Here is a 19,875-nt window from a genome sequence, read left to right as displayed (position 1 = left end):
TTTGAAATTAAGGGGCTTTCAGGCTAAGATATGAGGAACAGGAATAACAGTTCTTTACTATTATCTATATGTGTATAACCAGTCAAACAAACAGCAATAACTATGGCAGTAACAGCCAAAGGACCCACAAACCCAGTCCAAGCCTTCTCGGCTGTCAGGCCCTTTCCCCTTCAGTGCAGTTACGCTCGCAGCCATCAGGGGCGCTGGAAGCTCCCGATGAGCAGGGCAGGTGTGATGGTTCCCCCATGGCTGCAGGGGGAGCTCCAGGGAGAGCTCGGAGAGCACGCGGCAATGGCGGCTTGGGATCCCGGGAAAAGATGGAACAAAGGCTTCACAAACGCCCTGGGCAGCTGATCTCGGTGTCTGGCCGGACCCTAGGGAACAGCAGGCTGGAACGGCAGGGATGAGCACAACTCCTGAGTGGCAGACAAGATGTATCAAACTCTGGAGTTGCGCTGGGAACCGCCCAGAGGTCTGGGCAGGCAGGGCGTGGTGGGGCTACAAAGTAGCAGAGGCTCGAAGCAACGGCGGGGGCAGGGCTGCCGCAGCCCGGCTCCCAGCAGGGCAGGGAAGGTGGGCTTGGGAATCCTGGGGTTTCTCCGTGTAGTGGTTTGGGTTTGTAACCGGGTGGAAACACCAATTTAATGTAGTGGTTTGGTCCAAGATACTCATTACTGTTTATCTTCTGTGAGATAAGAATTAGGGGAAATGCAAAGCAGGCACCAATCTTGAAAGAATATAAAGAAATTTATTAACAGACCTAAAAGAAGAAGAAGAAAAAAATACCACACCTTCAGAACTCTTCTCCTCCCCCCACCTTTCTCCCTTCTCCCAGTGACAATGTAAAAAGACAACCCTCAAGATGTTCAGTCTGTTTACCACTTTCATAATAACCTTGTTCAGTCCATTTAGGAAGAGGAGTCTCTCTGCTCGCATGCGAGTCCCTTCCCCCAACTTGCAGCTTTTCCCACAACTGCTTTCGAGGGTCCACTCTTGAAATTACTGGGGTAAAATTTTAAGGTTGAGCCGTTCAGAAACAAAAGTTCTCTTCACCCATCTCTGGAAGCATTTCATCTCTAAGAACAGAGGCCCTTCTCCTTCCCTGGGAGCAAAGGGTCTTCCTCATCTTCATCTTTAGGACTATCTCTGGGAGCATCTCTAGGAACTGAGGTTTTCTCCTTTCCCATTTGGAGCAAAAGTCCTCATCGCTTCCATCTCTCCCTGTCCAAACTTCTCATGAAATTACAGCTGCGTCAGCATCTTCTTAGCACAGGTGCTTTTGCTAACAAGTTGAACTGAACACTCCACCCCCAATATCTTCATGAAATTACAACGGGATACTCTATCATAGCTTTACAACAGAATTTCAGCTTTAAGCATCTCCTCTTTCTCTTCCCTCAGGTTTTCAGCTCTTCACAGCACTAAAAGGGTTAATCTCACCTCGGCCTTGCAGCTGGAATGTGGCTTATCGCAGTGGAGAAGGGGGGGGTAGCTGAGCTGCTCCAGCTGCCCACAGCAGTGCTGTGGGGGGGTTCTGCAGGTGGAAAAGGGTCCATCGGCTCCAGGATGGCTGTGTCCCGGCCCAGCCTGGCCCGAGCAGGGCCTGGGCCGGGCCCACTGGCTCCCACATGGGGCCCGCAGCCACATGTCCCAACACCGGAAATGAGAGAGAAAGTCTGCCTCAGGGTTTCTATTCTTAAGTGTGCATCACAGAGGCAGTTACAATTTTAAGTGGCTTAAAGAATTGTCCATATTCAAACTTGCCAGCTGATAAGTTCTATCAGGTCCCAGAGGAAGCTGTAAGCACCCCTTGTCAAGGACATCACTTCCGGGACTATGCTTGCTAACCTATGACACTCCGGTAGAAGGAAGGAAGGCAGCCAAAAAAGCAGAAGTCTTCAGCGCTGATGAATTCCTTCTAGCCTCCCTCTCCGTCCAAACGCTCGGAACTAACAGCCCACAAGCCCAGGTGAAAGAGAGTAGCCAGATGGACCCCCTCCCTCTGTGGCCAGGTCTTTTGTTTTTCTTAAGCACCCAGTAATTTTTCCCCCTGGCAATATGTATGGGGAAAATTCTTTAACAGAAAAACAGAAGGGAAACTCCTAAAACCCCAACACTATGGCATGCAAGATCTATACTTGCCATTGTCTCAGCCCACGTTGGGCACCAAAAAAGACTGTTGCGGGTTTACATTGACTAGATGCCAGGTGCCCACCAAGCCGCTCTATCACTTCCCCTTTTAAGATGGACAGGAAAGATAAAATAAAATGGAAAAAAAATTGCAGATTGAGATAAAGCAGCTCACTAAAGCAAAAGCAAGTTTGTGCATGAACAAACAGAGGGGAAAAAAAAATCCCTAAACCAATTGATTGTCTATTTCCCATCAGGAAGCGCTCTCCGGCCACTCCCCAGGAAGCAGGGTTTCAACATGTGTAGTGGTTGCTCTGAAAGGAAAATGTAAATAACGAAATGCCCCCCCTTCCTCCTCCTCTACTTAGATTTTATATCTCAGCTGATGTCATATGGTATGGAATATCCCTCTGGCCAGTTTGGGTCAGCTGGCCTGGTTGCATCTCCTCCCAAGATCTTGCAGGCCCACAGCCTACTGACTGGGGGCAGAATGTTGGAGAGAGTGCTGATGCTCTGCGAACACTACTCAGAAGTAGGCAAAACACAAGCAAAGTGCACACAGGCACAAAATTAATAATTTTAGATAATAAACCTTTTTGTTGTGGAGAACAACCTGGTAGATTCAGAGTCCTTTCTGTAAGTGTGGCTCTACTCTCTCTGGAGCTGGGGTGCAGCATGGGCCCCTTCGGGCCGCAGAGTGGGGCCTCCCGCTCATGGTGTTCCGGACCAGATCAGAAAAGTCCCGAGAAAACTTCTTGCCTCAGCTAGCAGGCTAGCTAAAAAGTAAAGAATTTTACCTCTCTGTCTCTCTCCTGAGAAACAGAGCCAAGAGATGGCTAAAAGCAGGAAGGTGCTCCCTCGGCTCTGCAGAAGTGAGAACATGGGGGAGTGTGTGTCAGTCTGTAGTGGTTTGTAACCAAAATACTCATTACTGTTTACCTTCTGTGAGATAAGAATTAGGAGAAATGCACAGCAGGCACCAATCTTGAAAGAATATAAAGAAGTTTATTAACAGACTTAAAAGAAGAAAAAAAAATCATACCACACCTTCAGAACTCTTCTCCTCCCCCCACCTTTCTCCCTTCTCCCACTGACAATGGAAAAAGACAACCCTTGAGATGTTCAGTCTGTTTACCACTTCCATAATAACCTTGTTCAGTCCATTTAGGAAGAGGAGTCTCTCTTGCTCATGCTATGAAAACATTATCACAACGAGACAGCTGCCCAGGTTGGTTCTCTGCTCGCATGCGAGTCCCTTCCCCCAACTTGCAGCTTTTCCCACAACTGCTTTCGAGGGTCCACTCTTGAAATTACTGGGGTAAAATTTTAAGGTTGAGCCGTTCAGAAACAAAAGTTCTCTTCACCCATCTCTGGAAGCATTTCATCTCTAAGAACAGAGGCCCTTCTCCTTCCCTGGGAGCAAAGGGTCCTCCTCATCTTCATCTTTAGGACTATCTCTGGGAGCATCTCTAGGAACTGAGGTTTTCTCCTTTCCCGTTTGGAGCAAAAGTCCTCATCGCTTCCATCTCTCCCTGTTCAAACTTCTCATGAAATTACAGCTGTTTCAGCATCTGCTTAGCACAGGTGCTTTTGCTCACAAGTACAAGTTGAACGCTCCACTCCTCATGCCTTTATGAAATTACAACGGGTACTCTGATACATCATAGCTTTACAACAGAATTTCAGCTTTAAGCATCTCCTCTTTCTCTTCCCTCAGGCTTTCAGCTCTTCACAGCACTAAAAAGGTTAATCTCACCTAGGCCTTGCAGCTAGAATGAAGCTTATCGCTGTCGGTCACATGATCTCTGCTGGACAGCGGTGCAGCTTCAGCTGAATCTTAGCCGCGCTGGAGGGGGGTGGGAAGCCAAGCCGCTCCAGCTGCCCACAGCAGGACTGTGGGTGGGTTCCACGGGTGGAACAGGGCCCATCGGCTCCAGGATGGCTGTGGCCCGGCCCGGCCTGGCCCGAGCAGGGACTGGGCCGGGCCCGCTGGCCCCCGCACGGGGCCCGCAGCCACCTGTCCCAACACCGGAAACGAGACAGAGCTGTGGGGGAGGTTTTCTGTTCTTAAGTGTGGATCACAGAGGCAGTCACAATTTTAAGTGGCTTAAAGAATTATCCATATTCAAACTGGCCAGCTGATAGGTTCTGTAAGGTCACAGAGGAAGCTGTAAGCACCCCTTTGCAAGGGCATCACTTCCGGGACTATGCTTTGCTAACCCATGACACAGTCCTTGAACACAAACCATGCTGAAGAATTCGCCTGGCTACTCTCCCCCCTCTCCTGGACCAAGCTCAAAGGCACAGGATTCATGTCTGGCATAGAGCAGGCAATAGGGGATACAGCATTGTAAAGTCACCCCAAGACAGAGCTGCTGTGGGGAAATGAACTTCATCTCAGCCACACTCAATACAGCATCATTGGGGCCTGATTCTCGGGTTTGGGTGTACTTTGCTGCTGAAATTGCAGTTATAGAAGACAGTTTGGTACCCGCCCTTCACTCAAATCAACATTCAGTCCCAATCCTTCCAAACAAAAGGGTTGGGCACATCGCCAGCCTTACTTATTATCCTTTTACCCTTCACATCCTCAGGGCATTGCCTTCTGTAAGGCCCTGTCTTAATCAAGTTTAGCCAGACCAACCTCACATCTCCTCCATGACCTCATTATAGCTGGTCCTGGGTTTCCAACACACACATACACAAAGATCACACAATGAGCGCTGCATAGTTTCATCCCTTTGCATGCAGGAGTTCCAGGTCTTTGCCACTTGTATTACCAAGTGCAAAAAATGGAGACAAGATCCTTTTTCTCACAAGAACCTCTTATTGCTCAGAAAAAAGGCTTTTTCCATTGAAACTTTCCCCCTCTCAAAGTGACTGGATCCCCAGATATTGATGCATTTTGCTACTTCCAAAATATCCTGTTCCTCTCCCGGTCACTATCAGTCTCTAAATCACCAACCCCCTTTTACTTCTACATGGATGAACCTGCCATTTAGGCTTTCTGATGCCAGATCTTGGCTGGCTGTCAGGGGCCCAACCAGCTGTTCTCTCAACAGGACAGGGGGAGAAAATAGGGTGAAAAATTTACTTCAGGACGTAGCCACCTGCCAGATCTAAGGGCAGCAGGGAAGTACCTGCCCCGGACAGCATTTCGCCATTTCTTAAATATGCTTACACAGGGGTGCCACCAGCTTTGCTGAGTTGCTTAGCTTTGGCCCTCAGGGAGTCCAGTGCCTAGCTGGCAGGAACTAGCTCTGCCCAGCGCAGGGCAGACCCTGGCCTCTTCTCACAGAGCCCACACCTGCAGGCAGAACCTGGAGCACTGTATCCAGTTCTGGTCTCCAGAATTCAACAAAAAGATGCAGACAGATGGGAGAAGGTCCCAAGGAAGGCAATGAAGATGATCAAAAGGCTGGAGAATGTGAGGAAAGGCTGAAGGAGTTGGGTCTTTTCTCCCTTGGAAAAGAGATGGCTCAGGAGGAACATCATGACTGTATTCTGGCTCTCAAAAGGCAGTTACAAAGAGGACAGAGGAGCTCTTTTCACAAGGAGCCACGTGGAGAAGACTCAACCGGAGGGTCTTGCTCATTCCTTTTTATCCATACCCTTCCATCCCCCCTGCCAAGCCTCAATGTAGACAATTTTTGAGTTGATTTTATTTTTAGATTGATTGATTTTAGTTTGCTTTTTGTCATACATGAAATCCCTATTTGTGCTTGGTCTTTGCATATTAAGTGCTTTAATTAATTAATTTTGAGTTAATTATTTTTAAATTGAATGTTACAATTAACCCATCAGCCCAGGTACAAAAATCCAGTTCCATTATCAGTGTTTTCATTTGTTTAAAGTAGTTTATTAATAGAGTTGCACCCTTCCCAGTTAAAATTTTCCCAGTTAAAAATCACAAACTTGCCCCTTCTCAAACTTCAAACTACCTATACACCATAAGTTACCTTTCCTGTGTTTACTGTATACTTTTACAAGTGTTTTGACATATGTTGGACTTGCATTCTGATTCCAAGGCCAAAACCCCACCCAGTCTTAATAGCCAGCAGCTATTTTTAGCTACAGAGCCATTACTCTGCAGGCAAGTCCCATGGCAACCTGAATACCTGAATTTTAATGAAGGTATTGTATTTCCCTTATCTCAACTACTACCACCCCCCCTGACAACGATGAGCCGTTGGTGGACGGAGATGATCCATCAAAGGGAAAGCACCAATCGCTTTGGACTGAAGGGGCGGACTGGGGGCGGAGCAAAAACTATAAAAAGGACGAAGCCGAGAGGCGGGCCCTCTTCTCTTTTCCCCTCTTGCTCTCTCCAGACTAGCTGTGGGAGACATCGGTGCTGGGCATTCAAAGCCTTACCCCTTTTAAGGGGCTTTTAGTAATTTTTTTAAAGTCAGCCCAGCACTGCAAGTTCTTTTTCTCTACCTGAGGTCTAGTGCTGTCTCAGCCAGAAGATCTCAAATCCCTGCGCTCCTGGGGCATACCATCTACTGAGCCATAGGATCCCAAATTTTTATATTTTTCTAATTTCTGTAATTTTTCAATTTTTCTGTTTTCAATAAATTAATCTTTTTAAGAGTTGTCTCATTTCTCACACTTTTTCTCTGAGTGCTTTAACCATCTGGTAAGTAGTAGAGTAAACCTTGCCAACAAACTTTGTTGCACTTTCACTTTTATATTAAACCTGCTTTTGCCAATACCTTTGCCAGCGATTCTTTAAGCAACCTAAAACACTCATTTGCAACAAATTGGTTTAGTCGGCAGGATGGCAAGTGACAGCACTGACTACTTAGAGAAGCAGGGAATAAGTCCAAGTCCTAAGCTGTCAGATGACTGCGCTTGGGAAAACTGGAACAATTGGAAAGCTGTGGAGGAACATCTAAAAGCAGCGAGGGGCCGCATGAAGACTAGCAAAGACAAAGGAATTAGTTGCAAAACGTTAGGAAACTGCCTATGCTCAGGGGGAACCTCATCACAGTATTCCAGTACTTAAAGGGAGGGTACAAAGAGGACAGAAGCTCTCTCTTCACAAGGAGCCACATGGAGAAGACAAGGGACAATGGGCATAAGTTGCACCAGTCCCCATCGCTGAAGGTTTTCAAGATACTATTGGAAAGAGTGCCAGATAATCCTATCTAGGATCCCTTTACAACAAAAAGCTGGACCAGATGATCTTTTGAGGTCCCTTCACACCTGGGCTGGTCTAGGATCCTATGATTCTCCAGTGGATCTCAGTTTCATAATGCTTGGCTCTCTTCAGTTTAGAGCTAAGTATAAGAAACCTTGCCTGCAAGGCAAGATAGAGAATTCCAGCAGGTGCCATAGACTTCTAAAACCTATGGCAATCACCCATTCTCTCAGAATATATAAGCAATACCTAGCTTCTCCAAAATTCCCCTACCCCCTCAAAGTAGGAACACCTTCTAGATACCTCAGGGAGTTTATACAGACAAAACCATAGATGTTACCTACCTCAATCATTCAGTAAGGAAACGCTACACCAGAGCAGTTTCCATCTACTTCAGGGAAATAATTTCCATCTCCTCTCTGGGACAATTAAATTAAGTCCTCGGGTTATTTACACACCTGCATCACCAAACTTCACCCAATCGCTTGGGACTATTGAAGAGATGAAGACACTTTTCAGTGGGCGCCTCAGGTTGTCTCAGTAATATAGGGTTTAAGGACAATGAAGGACTGCCTGGCTTTCCCACGCCCACCTCCCTTTTTTAATAGCTGTTAAAGCAAGCTGAAGTTTTCTGTCTCACTGCAATACAGTTTCAGGTCTGGATTGGGATGGAGGTAACTTTCCCCATAGAAGTCCTCATAGTGCCCTGCTTTACAGTTGAAAATAGAAGGGTGTTGATAAAAATCAATGTTTCAGCTACTGTGAAGCACTGCTTCTACAGCATGGAGGCTGTCGCCCCAACCACCCCCATCCATACAGTCCAGTAAGCTGGGGGTGGGCAAGAGGTTGGGAGGGGAAAGAGCCAGGACGGCTGACCCAAATTGACAAAAGAGAGATTCCACTGTGCTATGGAAGCACCACAGCTGCCAGTCAGACCGATTGTTTTCTCCTACCATATCCCTCCTCACCAGAAAATGGATATCACAAGTCTTATGACACAGCCATTGATAAAGCACAGCAACAGGAGGTGGATGCTTCCAACATATTGCACCGTGCTGAAACCACCCGTGGAAAGCATGCCTGTAGCCTAACATACAGTATATTCTAGAGTTGTAGCAGCAGCCTACATGGGCTTTCTGTACGTAGGCGTACCACTGCCAAAGAGCTAAGACTTTGCTTCCTACTAGACGCATATGACTGCTAAGCACTTCCAGCGTCACGCTTCAAATGAAAAGGAAAATCACTATCTATCTATGGAATGCTCTTAAAAGGCTGAAACATTCCACATACTTGCAGTCCAGGGAGACACCATTTGATCTTGTAGAACTACTTCCCCTCAGTAAGACGCGCAAGACGAAGATGATATCCCCATGACAAATCTTTATTGTGCAACTGCTGCTCAAAGCTTTTATTACCTTCCACAGACACACGACACAAAAAATTACACATCGACAGCGGCTAGATTGATGGGCAACAGACGAAATCCATTCAGTGGCAATTTGTACACGTGCAGCAACTCTTGCGATGCCAAAATCTTAGCCAGGTGGCCAGCCCAACTGATGGCCACCCAGAATAGGTAGATGTATACGATACACAAACTGCCCACCCTTGGGCCCTTCATCCACAACCATCCGATATCCACTGGTCAGGCCCAGGTGAGCAACACACATCTTGCCAACAATCATTACATGCCCGAGAAGCTGGAGAAGGAAGTACAAACCCATAAATAAGGAAAATTTAAAAAAAAGAACACATAAAGTAGGTAGAGGGCAGGAAGGGAAGGAGGGAAGGAAGAAGAACAGAAAACCTCCCAGAGAAAGCAGCTAGCCAATTCCTAGCAATTACACCATTGCATTTCAAATTAATGTCCACCTGCCCACCGGCAACTGACACTTTTCAAGCAAAGCTACAAAGACTGATTATGCACAGTACAGGGGGAAAAAAAGAGCCAGGCAATTTTTTTTAAGATAGACAGCAACAAGCGAAAAAACAGGCACTGAAGCTGAATTTGTCTCTGGGTTAAAGCCCCCATTGTGTATTCAGGCAACATAAGCAATCCTGGTGGAAAATAAACTTTAGGCTGCCTTTTGCATGGGTTTACAAAGTCTTTGAACTTAACTTTCATAGCTAAAAGCAAAGCATCCAGCACCTCTCAACCAGCTTTGCCCTTCCCTGCCCCTGACCTGCCAATAACCCCAAGCCCTCTTCCCTGCATTAGAAATACAACTACTCGTACACTAAACCATGACAATAGGCACCTGACTGCACTCCAAAACAACACTGCATTTTGCACCAGAAGTACATACCCAGGGATGAGCACTGCTTTTTATCACTGCTTTTAGTCAGAAAGCTCAACTCCATTACAAGCTAGAGGCAAAAGATTATAGCGCCACAAAACCCAAAGTAGCCTACTGTGCCCTATCGAGAAGGAAAGGGGGGATAGGAAAGAGTCTAGTAAATGAGAAACTATCTACAGGTACAGTTTAGCATACAGAAAGCTCACACAGTACTTACAGATTCACCAGAACCTTCAGCTTCAGACAACCCAATAATTGGCTCCTTAGGCATGACTAGGAAAAGTGTCCCAGATTGCAGTGAAAGACCACGGAACGCACGGCACTGGAGGAAGAGCAAACAGTTAAAACATAACCGGCTTCAGAGAAAGGTAATAGCTTATGCAAATCAACCTGCCCCACTGAACTCCTACAGAAGCAGATTACCGGATACTCAAAACACAAGCCCGAACATTGATTTTTCTTGCATGATAGTAATGCTTTCTATACCCAAAATACAACATATTTCCAGAGCCCCCTCCAGAATTGGTATTCGTCATGCAAGACGATGGGAGCAAGGAGATGGGCCACCACTTGCAATTAACAACCTTCAGTATGTTTTAGTTCGGGCTGATTGTTTCCTAAGCAGTTTTTCAATTGGATGTGGTCCACGCAGAGGCAGGAGACAAATGGCTTGACTGAATCAGCAAAGAGGTTAGTGAAGTGGAAGAGCAGTGGCCAATCATTTCCCACAGGACAGGGAGCTCAAGCATTGAACAAACATATAATCACAGGAAGCCTGCAAGTGCATAGGACCAGTCTGTCTTCTACATTGCACGCAAACACTACCTTCCAAAGCAGAAGGCATCCTTAACTGTTAACCTTCAGCATTTTAATAACTAAATCATACGGGATATTACCTTAAAGTTAACATCGCATAGGCAACGGCTGCATTGTTTTCCCCCCGGTCTAAGCAGCTCACTCTCGTTCCCAGCACCAGCACCTGTAACCCTCGCAAGCATGCTGTTATCACGATCCCAGTTCCCCACAGAAAGAAGATCAGGGAAGCTTTTGCAGCCTACAGGATGACCCCTTTCTAACTTTTTTTTTTTTTTTTTAAAGAAAAACTAGAGAAAGCCGTAATTCCTTGCCCTAATAATCCAGTTTGGGGGTTCAGAACCACAGCCTAGCACAGCGAAGCTGCGAAACCTCTTCGATGCTATTACGAAACACATTGAGACCAAGTTACCGTCGGAGGCCCTTCTCTACGCGCGCACACGACACGGTGGGGGTGGCATCCGAGGCGAGTCCGGACAATACCAGCAACCCAGTACGCGCCGCGGCAGCCGGAGGGGTGGGGGTGCGGCACCGAACAAGCTTAGGGGATGATGCAGTAGAGAGCGCCACAACCCAAAGAGGCCCCGTCCGTCCCTCCACCCACCCGCAGCAGCAGCGCCGCCACCCGCCCTACCGCGCGCCCGGGCACCGCGCACCGGGTGTCCTCGGCTCAGACGCCCGCGAGCGCGGGAGAGGGAGGGGGGAAGGGAAGAGGAACCGCGCACAGAGCAAAGCCGCGGCTACCTCCTCGTCCTCGTCGCTGACGATACCAGGGAAACACCTCGCCGATGATCTTTCCGAAGACAGTAGTGGCGCCAGCAGAGCGAGAGACCAGCACCCCAATACTCTCGTCAGCCAAGGACAACGCCCGTGTCCGCCCCGACACTTCCTCCACTAAGCCAGGCCCTCCGCGACGCCCATTGGGCCGACGGATCGTCGCCCGCGTCTCGATTTGCTGTCTCGCCTGTCGTTTTCGCGTTCCCCGCCCCCTTGGCGGGTCCGCGCTCGTCGACCTGGTGCCCGCGGGGCGCGGAGGGATCTGCCCCGTGTAGTGCTGCGACCTTGAGGGCGGGATACGAGGTCGCAGAAGAGGCTGTAGTAGCTACGAGTACTATTTCTTGTTATTTGTTACCGCATCAAGTCCACCCCAAAGGTGCCTGTGCCTTTTTGGTGCTGCTCCCTCCAGTCAAATGACTACTTTGGCCAGGGCAGGGCAGGCCTGGCCTTAACTTCTCAGGACATTTTGAAAAACCAACTGAAGTTGCTCTACATTGTTCCCTGAAAGCCCCACTTCCATTGTAGACATTTCTAAGCTGCACGTCTCCTGGAAGGAAATTAAATACAAAGCGTGCCTTCGGCGCTGCTGGCCTGAGGGCTCAAGATAGTAGGATTTGCGTTAAGCTGGATAGGAGACTTTTAGAAAAAGAGCCAGTGCCCTCAAAGCTGCCCAAGGGTGGTCCGTGGTGCCCTGCAACCCCAGAGACAGTGACCACTTTGAATGGCCCACACAACTGTCTTGTAACATATATAAACCCTGCTTTCCTCTATATTGGGCTAAGGATATCCTTGGTCGCCTTTGCGGCAAGGGCACATTGTCCTGTTTTGCAAAGCTGCTTTCCAGCCGATGGGCCTCCAGTATGTACTGGTGCATGGGGTTGTTCCTCCCAAGGGGCAGGACTTTTGTATATACCGGTTCCTCAGGTGGTTTAAAAATGCATCGTTTCCTATGATGGGAGGGACTTTGTTTCCCAAGGACCTGCCTTGAGGTTCAGTGTCCCAAGAGGTTTGGTAACTGTGCCAGTGAAAATGGAATAAAATAAATCGCCGAATAAAACAGCCATTTCCATGTTGCTTGTCACTAGACATCCTGGCTGTTACAATCTGGTTTAGACCCAGGAAAGCAAAGCAAGCTAAGTCTCTGAGCATAAACTGGAAAGAACCAGGAAGGTTCAAAATATCCCCAGGAATGAGATTAAAACCAAACGAGGTTAGATGTTGTTGCCAAAAAATGGATGCATTTTATTTAATAGTAAAAGAGGCAAAGAGAAGGGAAGAGAAAAGAAAGAGAGAAAGAAAAGAAGTGTGCGTGGGGGGTGGGGGAACAGGGAGAGGTGACAGGGGTTAGATGGAAGCATATCACCCATCTGAGGGTCCCAACGACGTCTCGTTGCTCCCCTCCATCCGGTCTGCTGGTGGTGAGGGTCCCCCGTTGCCGCTGTGGCCATGCTGCTACATGCTGCCACACGCCACACGCCGCCACATGCCGAAGAGTGCAGAATTCCGTGGACTAATATACACTTTGGGCCAGGTGGGAATGCCCACATGTCTTTCTTACAGGGGCCAGCTTGACATACTGTCCCTTGCAACACTGAGGGTGTGTTCCATCATCTCTGGTGCTCTGGTGCAGGGTCTGGGGACCCCTTGGGGGGGGCCCCTGTGATGGGCCATGTCACCCCCTCCTGTTGTGGATAAGCTTCTCCCCCCAGTGAGGACCCCTCAGCTGGGCTCCTCTGCACAGTGGAGGATGGGCAGTCACTGCACCTCTGACCACAGGCTTTTCCAAGACACCCAAAGCCTCTCCTCCCTCCACCCCTTGGTGCGAGGGTCTGTTCGAGCCTGGCAGCTGATAGCCCTGGGGCTGTGGTCCTCATCTTGGAGGTGTTAAGCCTATGCTCAGTGAATGTCCCCAGCCCTGAGTTGTTACTTTATCTTATCTTCATCAGCGAGCAGTGTCAGGCCTCAGTCACGGCCCCATTCAGGGTGTGGGAGTCTTCTCTTCAGCTTTTGTAATAGTTTTAAAAGTCCTTTAAGAAAATGTTTAAGTCATAAAATGTAATATTTCAGTCTCTGACACTGGCTTATTTATCAGCGGGGGAAGGGAGGGGGATGGGAGTGGAGTCTTTAGTCTTCCTTTTCTGACCAATGCACCTGTGGAAGCCCATCTTATGATCCTTCATATCCCTTTCCAAATTCAGCTCCAGCTGTGCCTCAGCTTTTCTGATATCATCCCTACACACATGGGCAGCATCTTTAGATTCTTCCCAGGATGCATGTGCCTGCTTCCACTACCTATGCATTTTCTCCTTGCACTTCAGCTCAACCAGAAGGGAAGGCCGTTACGCAGCCACATTGGGCTCCTGCCTTGCTTACCTGATTTCTTATGCCAACCTACTCCTTTATCAAGTGGCCTATAGTAGACAAAAACCACGAGGTTTCCTTTGTTGGCTTGTGTGGAATGATGACCACGGAGCCAGGGAAGGGCTAAGGCTTACTATCTGCGGCCTACACCGTGTACCTTCCATATTATCTTTGCAGATGGAGATCCTCATAGCTGACATCAAGAAAGGACAAGTGAGCTGAAGGATGAGGTCCAGGGCAGCTAAGAGAGTCGTCTTCTGGCTCTGACAAACGGCATGGAAAGGAACAAAATCATATGACCAGAACTTTGAAGGACAGCAAGGCCAAGAAAGTAACCTTTTTCCTCAGTAAGGGTCATTTAAGTATTTAAATGCTGTACTAGTTTGAAAGTGAACCAGTGGGAGAAATGAACCCCACATAAATACCTTGAGAGAGATTTCAGTTCGGAGTTACAGTTTAATAGAAAGATTAAAATAAATGCAATGATTCAGAAAAAACTGGCTTTAACCCACAAAAGTCAGAGTACAACCAGGCACCCTGTTGGTCAGGGTGGTGGGAGCAGTCCAATTAAACAGTGGTTGCAGTCCTGTTGAAGTGATGGTTGCAGTTGAAAGGAATGAGAAAGAGGTGTCTTTACAAAAAACCTGTGGGTCTGCTGGTAGATAAAGCCAGATACTGAGAGGTGAAAGAAGCAATGGGAGGAACCATAAATTCCATAGGAATTCCACTAATTGACACAGACTGTTACACATCCAAGGCCGTGCTAAGGCCCTGGATTTAGAGAAAAAGAACAGAGACACAAGGAAAAAGAAAAGGGAGGGGCGGTAGACATTAGAACGGGGGCTGTATTACACAATTTGGGAAGTCTGTACCTCTCAAGTACCTCAGCCAGTGGGGAAAGATAGAGGGAAATGCGGCCGGGAAATCAGGATAAAAAGGAGGCTGCATCCTCAAACAATTTGAGAGACCCCGTGGGAAATGCCCATGACCTCTCCCTTTATTTGAATAAAGTTACAGGACTCCTCTGTCTCCTTCTTGGACATAAACATCTGGTGTTTGTGGATTAATTTTCCTGACAATTTCGGGGCTCTTGTCTGGGATATTTCCACCGTCTGGGGGCAGCGAGCAGAGCTGAAGGCGCGCCTCACCCAGTTTCAGTGATCAGCTCCCCTTGGTGGCGGCCAGCACTGGGCAATTGATTGGGTTCCTGAGACTGTCCAGGAGACAGACGAGTGACGGACCGGGGGGGTCTGTGAAGAGTCCACAGGGAAGGACCCCTGAAAATCTCACCGGTGAGTACAATGGGATCTTCAGAGAGTAAACCTGGGAGGGCACCCATGGAGGGTAGCACAGGTAAAACAGGGCACCCATGGAGGGTAGCAAAGGTAAAGCTGGGAAGGGGCCCCAGCAAACGGGATGACGATCCCAAAATATCTCTGAAGAATCCCTTGGAAGAATGTTGAGTTGGTTTACACATTCTCCCAGAGGTAAAGACATAGATGCCCAGAGGGGGCAATAAGGGAAAGTCGAGAAAGGATCTCAACAATCCATGCCTGGGGGGGGGAGGAAATAAGGGGAGTCAAGAAGGGGGTCTCGACAATCCATGCCTGGGGGGGGGAGGAAATAAGGGGAGTCAAGAAGGGGGTCTCGACAATCCATGCCTGGGGGGGGGAGGAAATAAGGGGAGTCAAGAAGGGGGTCTCGACAATCCATGCCTGGGGGGGCAATAAGGGGAGTTGAGAAGGGGTCTTGACAACAAGGGATGGACGAATGGTGTTGGTATGTTGGGAAAGGATTGGTTGAAGGGGAATGTGGAGAGATATGGTTAAGGCAAGGAGCAGCAGGACCATGCACAGAGTGGCAGAAACGGCAGCACAGGCTGGGGGTCTGTGGAAAGGTGCAGGGCCAGGCCGGAGCTGTGGGGCAGCCAGGACTCGGTGCCGGGCTGTGCCTGACCCCACCACCAGGCAGGGGCAGCAGTGGCCCCCCGGCCCCCGTGAGGCTGTGGAACGCCCCGGCCGCCTGTGGTGCTGCTGGCCATGCCCGCCGGGAGCACCAGGGGTGAGCCTTTTGGACACTGGAGAAGGACAGGGACCGGCTCTGGTATACGGTGTGTAGTGAGGAGAGTGAGCACAAGGCGGAGGAGGAAAGAATATCTGCGAAATGCAAATTGTATGTGGAAGGATTAGGATTTTCTTTTAAGGATTTTGTTTGGTTCACTGGATAAACAAATGGTTTTGAGCTGTGGGAAAATGAGTACCCACAGGCAGTAGCAGGGGGGACTAGAGGAAAGGCAGAATAAGTCCCTGGATGAACTGGTTAGAAAGATACAGCAGGTGCATGTAAAAAGGGATGGGGAAAAGGCGAAGGCAAAGACAAAGGTGATGGCAGAGTTTTTACGGCCCCAGAGGGATAAACCGCAGGACCCAAGAGGTCCCCTGGGATAGAAGGGGGGACAAGGAAGTGGCAGAGGCATTCCCTCCTCAGCAGGGGAGAGCCAACACAGCGGTTGGGAAATAATCAGTGTGCTATCTGCAGGGCAGAAGGACACTGGAAGAGGGAATGTCTGCAGAAACAGCTGGACCCTCAGGAAGAGGAAGTCCAGAAGATAATAGAGAGGAATTGCTAGGGGTGTCAGGGGCTCCCATTATACCAGGGACCCACCACACTGGAGCCCTTGTTAACTTTTAAGGTGGGTCCAGATCGAGAGGAGGTGTGTTTCCTGGTAGACACAGGCCTCTCAAGCCACCTTGAATTTTATCCCTAAGGGGGGAAAATTGTCAAAACAATCTTTGATTATTCAAGGGGTGAGTGGAAAGGATGAGTGGGTATGTTTTATTCAACCACTATTAGTAAATGTGAGGAATAGGTTTGAAATGCATGAATTCCTGTTTATTCCTAATTGTGATTGTAATTTATTGAGAACAGATTTGATGGCTAAAGTGGGAATGTGTGGTAAATTAGTATTGTGAAAAATGATACAGAGGCTAACACGGTGGTAACTTTGTGTAAAATGTCTGAGAAGGCTTATGCTGAAATAAACCTGGAAGTGTGGGCAGCCCCAGGGGAATACGGAAAACTAGACATAGAGCCTCTCCAAATTACCTTGAAGCAACCAGGACAAGTGGTGTCTAAAAAGCAATATCCTCTTTCAAGGGAGGGAAAGAAGGGGTTACAGCCTGTCATTGAGTCCCTGCTAAAGGCAGGTCTTTTGGAGCCATGTATGTCTCCCTATAACACCCCTATCCTGCCAGTTAAGAAACCAGATGGAACCTACAGAATGGTACAGGATTTAAGAATAATAAATGAAACTGTCAAACCAAAGCATCCCACAGTTTTGGATTTCTATACCATCCTGAATCAGATCCCTTCTTCACATCATGGATTTGAAGGATGCTTTCTAGGGGTGTCCAATTACAGGGGACAGTAAACAGTATTTTTTACCTTTGAGTGGGAACAGGAAGAAGGAGGGAAAATAGTAAAACAACAATTGACCTGGTGTCTTGGGGTGACCTTATGATGTGTATCCCATATCGCTGCCTATGCCCATGTTATAAATAAAGTATGTAATTCGTGGTATTATGTATAAAACTGAAATGTAATAAGACCGTGCAGAGACAGAGTTTCAAAATCCCTCCACCAGCCTGGCTGAGAGAAAAATTTCACAACACTAAAAGAAGTTCTCTCACAGATGTAAACAATAAGTGAGGATTCCACCCAGGTGGGGTTGGATCTTATCACCGGGACATTGACACCATGACAACTTGATCACCACTTTCTGATATTTACATCTCATCTGATAAGGAATCGGACATTCTGGGAACTAAAAATAATTGTTCCAGGAACCAGAGATGGCCCATTCATCATCAGAGATGGCCCTTCCATCACCAGAAATGGCCCACTCATCACCCAGGATGGACAATTCATCAGACCCAGGAAAGGCTTTGTGCAGCCCAACTTCGGGACAAGAAAACATCATGAATATGCTAAATTGCGAGAAAAATAGAATTAATTCGGACTCTGCCCAAAAACTGTATATGAAGGAACCAGCCAAAGCAGCATTTGTGAACTTGGGAGGTCTGATGAGATAGAGATCAGATCTATGCGTGTTCACCCAGCTCCGATCCTGGGCTTGGAGCTGCTTTTCTCGATCGTGGCTTTTGAGACTGATATTTCGGTCACATAATAAATGTTATTTCTTTATAAATTTTGATTGGGCAATTCTGTTTATCTTACACAGAAATTAATTTCTGTGCCTTTCTATGCCTCTAAACTGAGCCTGAGAGGGGGAAGGAAAAACCTGAGCAAAACCTTTTCAAAGCAGTTTGCAGCTTGTTCAAGGTCACACACAGATAGCAATTTGTTTCCCAGCTGCGGCAGGGGAGGGAGGAAGCACCCGACTGGCTGCTCCCAGGACAGGTTTTTTTTTGGCCAGGGGTTCAGCTGCTTTTTCTCCGGAGAGAGACTGAGAGTTGAATTTTTCCTTCCCTGGAATGTCAGATTTTCTCCCTTTTCTGATGGACTGCTTGATTGCTTTAACATCAGAGCACATTGGGAGGACTTTCCACTGGGCACAGAGGGCCTGGCCCTGGGCCAAGCCCCAGCTCCGAGGAGACCAAAGGGAGGACTCTAACATTTTCCTAGGTTTTTCCTCCACAGCGAAATATTTTATTATTTAGTATTATTTTCCTTTCCCGTGTGTTTGTTAAATAAATAGTTTTATCTCCTTCGCTTTCCTTCGAGGAAAATTTCAAACCTGGTAGGGGGAGGGGTGGTTGTGCCTTCTTTCAGAGGATATATTTCTAAATTTGGCCAAACCGGAACACCTGGACAGTCCTCCCGCAGGGATATAATGAGTCACCTGTTTTGTTTGGGCAAGCCTTGCAGAAAATATTAAGAGAATTGTCCTGGGGTGACTATGATACTGTATTCCCTATCGTCTGCCCTATGCCAGGCATGAGTTCTGTGCCTTTAAAACTGGGTCCAGGGGAGGGGGGAGGGAAGCCAAGCAAATTCTTCAGAGTGTTTTGTGCTCAAGGACTCATACACTCCCCTGTGTTCTCGCTGCGGCAGAGCTGAGGAAAGCACCTTCCTGCTTTTAGCCAGCTTTCGGCTCTGTTACTCAGGATAGACATTGAGAGTTCAAATTCTTTGCTTTTTGGCAAGCCTGCTAGCTGAGGCAAGAAGCTTTCCTGGGACTTTAGTTTTTCTTCTTCTTCTCTTGGAACTGTTTGCCCCGGTCCAGAATACCATCATGGGGAGGCCCTACATCATGGCCCGGAGGGGCCTACGCCTCACCCCAGCTATGGAGAGAGACTGCCACACCCACAGAAAGGACTTTGAATCTTCTCAGGTCTTCTCCACAGTGAGAGGTTTTATTATTTAACATTATTCATTCTTTTTGGTGCCTGCGTGCACACTGCTTGTTAAATAAATAGGTTTTTTTCACTTTCCTCTGAGGAATTTTTTTCCCCCAAACCTGGTAGGAGAGGGGCGGCTGAAACCTGCTTTCTATCAGAGGATGTTTCCTCCAATTTGTCTCAAACCGGGACAAATAATATTGGTGCTCAACATGGGGCTTGGAAGAAAGTGAAAAAAAACTGCACAAATTACCTTTTGGTTTGGTTTTAATTACTTTGTATTGGGGTAAAGTAGTCACCATGTTGTTTGAGGTAATGTCTTTCTGGTTTCAGGTACTAATGTCTTTCTGGTCCCTAGGCCTGTTTACCTACACACAGATAGCACCAATTTTGTCCCTGGTACGTAATTTTTACAGAGCAGGGGCACGAATCTGGATTTCTATTTTGCTGTGCTCGGTGTCAATGATTTATAAAAAGTTAACAAAGGTACTGGGAGGTGTTCGAAATGTGTATGATCTGTTTTTTCTCTGTCTGGGACAAGAATTTACTCCACCCTCGGGAATTAGGTTGCTGCAGTACATGGATGATTTGCTTTTATCAGGGGAACAGGAAAAGATGGTTGAAGAGGCTACTGTGAAGCTGCTTAATTTTCTTGCAAAAAAGGAATTTAGAGTGTTTGAAAAGAAAGCCCAGTTGGTAGAAAAAAAAAATTAATTAAATATTTGGGACACATTTTGACTGGAGGACTTGGTTGTATTGATCCAGAAAGAATACAAGGAATTTTACAAGTACTATTACCCCAGACTAAAAAAAGAGTTATGGCAGTTTTTCAAGTTTGGTGGGGCACTGCAGAGCATGAATTGAGGATTGTTCTGTTTTGGCCAGACCTTTTGTCTTGGTTTGAAAGACAGGTGTCTGCTAAGGAAGGCAGAAGCCTCCCTTGGAATGAAAAATGCAACCCCCTTCCCTCCGAGTTATTATAATTTTGAAATCA

At 47.5% G+C, this 19,875-nt stretch overlaps 1 long non-coding RNA gene across 1 annotated transcript in view; it reads right to left on the bottom strand.

Annotated features, from left to right (window-relative positions):
* Positions 1–11,297, bottom strand: part of LOC125319358 — a 56,197-nt gene extending 44,900 nt beyond the window's left edge. The window contains exons 1-2 of the long non-coding RNA XR_007200679.1: positions 11,128–11,297; positions 9,788–9,892 (exon numbers count right to left, since the gene is read on the bottom strand). This is a non-coding gene — a long non-coding RNA (uncharacterized LOC125319358). The remainder of the gene's footprint in view (positions 1–9,787; positions 9,893–11,127) is intronic.
* Between the last annotated feature and the right edge of the window lie 8,578 nt (positions 11,298–19,875).

Source organism: Corvus hawaiiensis, chromosome W (genome assembly GCF_020740725.1).
Source record: "Corvus hawaiiensis isolate bCorHaw1 chromosome W, bCorHaw1.pri.cur, whole genome shotgun sequence".
Classification (NCBI taxonomy): Eukaryota; Metazoa; Chordata; class Aves; order Passeriformes; family Corvidae; genus Corvus; species Corvus hawaiiensis.
This window is presented reverse-complemented; position numbering and strand designations above follow the sequence as displayed.